The 6000-nt window shown below is 41.4% G+C and overlaps 1 protein-coding gene across 1 annotated transcript in view; it reads right to left on the reverse strand.

Annotated features, from left to right (window-relative positions):
• MYBPC1 (myosin binding protein C1) overlaps positions 1-6000 on the reverse strand; it is a 111882-nt gene extending 105882 nt beyond the window's left edge. The window contains exons 1-2 of the mRNA XM_083574177.1: positions 4762-6000; positions 3528-3604 (exon numbers count right to left, since the gene is read on the reverse strand). The gene's annotated coding sequence lies outside the window, so the exon portion shown is untranslated. The remainder of the gene's footprint in view (positions 1-3527; positions 3605-4761) is intronic.

A 6000-nucleotide genomic window follows, 5' to 3' on the forward strand; every position in this document is an offset into this window, starting at 1 on the left:
CAATATTGCCATAGCAGATGTGAGAACATGGCAGAATTCTAATCTCAGCACCCACAAAAAGTGTGCCAAAGGAGCAGAGTGTGCTTGGCTGAGATGTATGGAGGGTATGGACTGTCCCGACCCCAAGCTTTAAGTTGTAAATTACTATGTCTCCCTATGTTTGACCAAAGATATATGATTCCATGACAGCTACATCATCTCTGGTTACTCTGCAGCAATACAGGCTGTTGTCAGCGTTTGATATATGAACTGTAGTGGGCTTATACTTATTTGGTATAAGTAGTTGGTGCAACGCATTAATCAGCTATAGCTTAGCAATGGGTGTGGACCAGCCAACAGGAATTGTGGTTGGGGTTTTCCCCTAAAAGTATGGGTTTTCTCTGAGACTCAATTAAAAACAAGGTAGTTCACACCCATTTTTTGCACCTAACTTAATACGCTTGCCTCCAGAATCACCTCAAGCCCAGCCTACAGAATTTCAGAGGATTCTAATTTTTAATTTGAGTAGTTTTAATTGGGGTGATCGGTTAACTATTGGGTGCCATGGAACTTTAGGCCAGGGTATAAAAGATTTTAAATAAATAAATGACTTAATTAGCAGCTTTGAATATGCTCAGGATACATTAACACAGCATATAAATGAGTTGTGTAGTCAGTCAGTCACATAGGATGTGGCTCTATAGACTTGTGGCCTGTTAACCTTTGATTCTTGATTGTGCTGTCTCAATGCAGGGGTCCCCAGTTTTTTTGGCCCCAGGGGCACTTTTAGAAATTTAAACGACTGTTATAAGGCAACACAAAACATCCATTGCATAGAATAAAAATTGGCAAGGCTCAGAACTCCTCTTAAACAACAGGCAAAACATTTAGGCTATGAACTAATTTGCAGCTTAAAATGCAGCAAGGGCATTCCACCCCCTGCCCCTGCTGTGTTCCAGGTTGCGTTTTGCATGTTGTTGTACACAACAGAGAGGGGATGGAGATTGTGTTCACCTGCTGCACATTACCAGTTAAGGTTTTCAGCAGAGTATATTCCTACGCACACACACATACATGCACAAACTTTGTGACATGCTTAGTCAGCAAGGTGGTGTCTATGTTGTGTCACAAAAAAAGAGTACTAAAAGGAAACCAGCTGTTCCCCTTCCTGCTGATTTTAAGGAAATTGTGACAGCAAACTCCTCACTCCAGCTTCAGGGTCACAAGATACAGAGTGAAACTAACTCACTGTCTAAGAATCCCAAGTGACTGCATCCCCCAAAATAGCAACCTCTCGTTGGACTGTACCTAAATAAAGGTGGGCTCACCATTTTCCCTAAAGGTACTTTTAAGTGGATGCCTGCAAAATGCAATATACTAAGGGAACTTGGAAGATTCCTGCCTGCTGCCTCTTTAATTATGTGCTTTAGAATGATTCAGTAAATAAAAGTGCTAATTTCTGACAAATGTAAGATTCCCTATAAAATCTTTCAGAAAGGTTAAACTGAGCAAAGGGCAATTCCAAGAGTAGTGAGGGGCAGTAGGTGTAGAATACATGACCTAAGCAAGGGGTGGTGAACCTTCACCCTCCATATGTTGTTGGGCTACAACTCCCATCATTCTTGACTGTTGGTCATGATGGGGATTGGAATTGAATAACCACCCCATATGAACCTACTCAAATCTTATGGTCACCACAGAAGCCCTTCTCTGTTGACTCCTATGAATTTCACTATAACTTCCATTAAAGCATTGGTTACATCTGCTCGCAGTCCATCCTGTAGATTTTCTTTTACAGCACTGAATAGTAAAATTAAGCAATAATAATGGAAGCAGTTCAATGGGAACACTTATTTACAGGATTGATTGCATTTTGAATTCAAAGCCAAAAATTCTAGGAGCCCCAAAATGTGTCTCCTATCTGGCTATATGTGCAGAGTTAGGTCAGGATCTCTTAGAATCTAGGGACCGGATTATGACTTTCAAATACCCATAATTTTACATGGGTTTCTGATTTTATCCTCAAACTCAGGCAAACAGGGATTCACATATATTCTCTCTCATCAAGCAGAGACTGCTAGACCATGAAATCCAAAAACTCTACCCCTCCCAGCCTTTTGTAAGTTCATCTGCTTACTTAGCATCGCAGCCCCACCATGGAATAATGCCTAATGACTTTAATAATAATAATAATAATAATAATAATAATAATAATAATAATTTATTATTTATACCCGGCCCATCTGGCTGGGCTTCCCCAGCCACTCTGGACGGCTTCCAAAACAATATTAAAATACTGTAATACATCAAACATTAAAAGCTTCCCTAAACAGGGCTGCCTTCAGATGTCTTCTAAAAGTCTGGTAGTTGTTGTTCTCTTTGACATCTGGTGGGAGGGCGTTCCACAGGGAGGGCACCACTACCGAGAAGGCCCTCTGCCTGGTTCCCTGTAACTTAGCTTCTCGCAGCGAGGGAACAGCCAGAAGGCCCTCAGTGCTGGACCTCAGTGTCCGGGTAGAACGATGGAGGTGGAGACAGAGTGGCTGGGGAAGCCCAGCCAGATGGGCGGGGTTAAATAATAAATTATTATTATTATAATATATTATTATCACATAATTTTGGATTGCACTCTTCTCAACACCCTTCGCAGAGATTTCCTAGTGACTCCCTCACAGCTTAAAATATTGATTTACAAAGAGTCTGTAATCCAGTATTGTTGCGGGATGATACTCCCAAAACTACCAAAATTGTTTCAGGGTATTTAGCCTAGATTTTTGAAGCTAAATCTAAAGTTGCCTGATTTACTCAGTGGTGGCTATCTAGTCTTTTATATATTGTATGTGTTTGGATTATTAATGCATTTGGATGGCTGGGTATGATTTTATTGTTTAAACTTATGCCAACAAATATCCACTATCAAACCATATCCCAGTGGGAAATAGTCACAATTCCTCCATACAAAACTATTGTGCGAATGGCTATGCCTAAAATAGCTTAAAATACTGCTGCTGGGATTGTCAAGGTCCTGCATGTAATAGCAAACCTTTCAGAAGATCCCGCAGGAGTAGAGGAAGCCATAGTTAGCATAGGATTCCCATAACTTGTTATCTGATAGGCCTCAGAGGTTTCCTGTTTGACATGTGTCACAGAACTGGGTCTCTCAAATGGAGTTTCTATTTAGTTACTGCTACTATTTAACATTTAATTAGCAGCAGCAGCAACAATGTGTGAGATACTGTACATAGTAGAACTGTGTAAAAACACACACACACAAAAACCAGAATCAGGTCCTTAAGATGAAACAAATTCTGCACGAAGAGGACTGTGTAACTGGTATACAGTATTATGCATGCTATGGTGAGAGTGGAGGAAGGGAAAATTTTCTCACTCCAGTAAGTCAGATTTGTGGGCGATTCAGAGTTGACAAAAGCAAGTGAGGCACACAGTGCATATTCAAACAGCGGAGTTAACTTCCACAAAATTTTGTTGGAGGTGAGACCTTGTCAGCATATAACACCTGAGTTCAACTTGGGATCAGTTTGCCTTACCCCATATCTGCTTTCTCAACTGTTTTGATTGCAGTAACTGGCAGTGTTACAGGTGCCACATAATACCCGTTTTGCATCTGTAAGAAATTGACATGCATAAGACTGCAGTTTTAAGCTCTCATTTGCTTCTCCTCTGCCCCCCCCAAACTGGTCTGGGAGAGCTCTCAAACCTTTACTTCTACTTTCAAACAATGCATCTTAGTTTTTTGATGGTTTTTTAACAGTTTTTTTTTTTTTTACAAGACTCTCTTATTTTTTTAAAAAAAATCCAAACAAATGCTTTCCTACTAGTTTAGGTTTAAAAAACCGGGTTGCAGGGAACAGTGGTCCATGACACAGTATTTTTTAACATGTCTGCTTCGGTCAATGCTTTTTTCTTCAGTGGTATTTAGCTTTACATCTTTGGAAGAAAATTAGTTGCTCCTGGCCTGAGCCACATATTCTGTAAAGAGTGGCAGCCATTCTGAATTTCTCAAACTCAAAAACACCTCAGAACTGGGCTTTCTGAAGAGGACAAAACGGCAGTTACTGCCATTCTCCTCCCCAAAGGTTTACCTCAGCTTTGAAATAAATAAGTCTGACACCAAAGTGGGTGGAACTACTAAGAAAACGTCCTGGTCAATTCATTCCAACTGTTCTCCTCATGCTACATACCCACTGAATTTCTGGCCACCAAGCAATTACTCAGTTAACTATTCAAGCCTTTTTCATGAAAGAGAGCGGCAGTCTTCTGATAAAGGACAAAAAAAGTGACTTTCTCAATTTTCTCAATGATTATGGACAATATGAGGATTCTAAGCTCAAAAATAAGGAAAGCATTTTGAGAGTATAATAAAACATCAACTCTTTTAACACATTTAGGGGGCACATTTAGAATTTTGATAAACTGCCACTGGCCCCAGTCACAAAAGGACTGCAGTGGGTAATGTGACATACAGTAGCACAAAATGGCAGGCCCTTCAAGTGTCCCTATTTTCCAGAGATGTCCCTAACTTAGAGAAGCCATCCCTGTTTCTGATTTGATCCCAGAACGTCCCACTTTTCCTTAGGATGTCCCTATTTTCATCGGAGAAATATTGGAGGGTATGAAATGGCTGTCATGGTTGGTGTGGCAAAACACAAAATGGCTGCCACATCCAAACAGCAAAAAGAGAGAGAGGAGCACAAATGGTGCAGGCATGCCCCCATCAAGGAGAAAAAGTTGAATTACTCAGCTACTACTGTGCTCACTCACAGAGAGACACTCTGTGTTCCTCTCTCCTGTTCAGAACAGAAGGTAGGGTCCAATCCTGGCACCCAAGGAAATGTGGGCATGTTTAAGGGTGTGTTCAATGTCAGAGACTGAACCATTGCAAACAGGAACTGAGCAGGAACAGCTAACAGTCTTTCATGCTTTGTGTATTATTGAGGGAATATTTGCTGACAAATGAAAAGACTGTGAACACACTATACAACTTTAAAGTCCATTTGAAGCTTATTTTCCCTCAGCAAAGAGTTCTGGGCAGTGTAGTTTATTAAGGGTGTCTGGGAATGTAAAACTCTGAGGGGTAAACGAAAGTGCCCAGAATTGTTTGAGGGAGGAAACATATACTTAAAAGGTCTAGTGCAGCAGGGATATGAAATATTTTCTGGCTAAAGGGAGACAACTTTTATCTCCCCCACCCCTGGCAGGCTAAATCTGACAAGTAAGTGGGCAACCACCAGCCAATTACCTCATAGTGACATATTATAGTGTGTGTGCAGCTTTAAGCTGACCTGGGCCTATACATCATGCACTAAGCATACATCCTATGCCCAGCAGTTTATTGGACAGACAAGATTGTCTTAGGGCAAGAGAAAGCAAAGATGTATGCTTCTCTGCTGCCAACTCCAAAAAAGTCTCTCAAGGGCCCTGACACTTAACTGCTGCCAGGGTCTCCTGGCTCGGTCACAGAAACCTTAGACGCTGGTCCGTAGGCTTCAAACATTGGCTCAGATTTATAGGCTCCTGCCAATCTGTCAGCAAACCTTAAGCAGAACGATCTTGTTCACTGTAAGAAGTACAAGGCAGAACAACTATATGTTTCATGGAAAAAAGCTATGTAAACCAGGGGGTGGATGGGGTGGGGGTGGGGGAGAGACAAATAGCAAAGTTTCACCTAATCACTGACTTTACAACATGGGGATATTACAACAGATATGGAGCAATTCTGTGCCTGCTCCATACATTTAAAGCACATTTACCCCAAAGAAACCCGAGAGCTGTAGTTTGCTCCTTGCAAAGCTACAGTTCATAGCACCCTTAACAAACTACAGTTCTCAGGATTGTTTTTTGAGCTGATGTGCTGTAAATGAGCTTCAAATATATGGTGTGTATGCAGCCATGGTATCGTTCCCCCTGCCCCTTCTAACTTCTAGGTAAATGCAGTGAATGCCATGGTGTCACCGCACTGGTCATCATCCTGCCTGCACCTCACATATCATGTGCTGTTAG

This window comes from Podarcis filfolensis (assembly GCF_964270895.1).
Source record: "Podarcis filfolensis genome assembly, chromosome: 10".
NCBI classification, from domain to species: Eukaryota; Metazoa; Chordata; class Lepidosauria; order Squamata; family Lacertidae; genus Podarcis; species Podarcis filfolensis.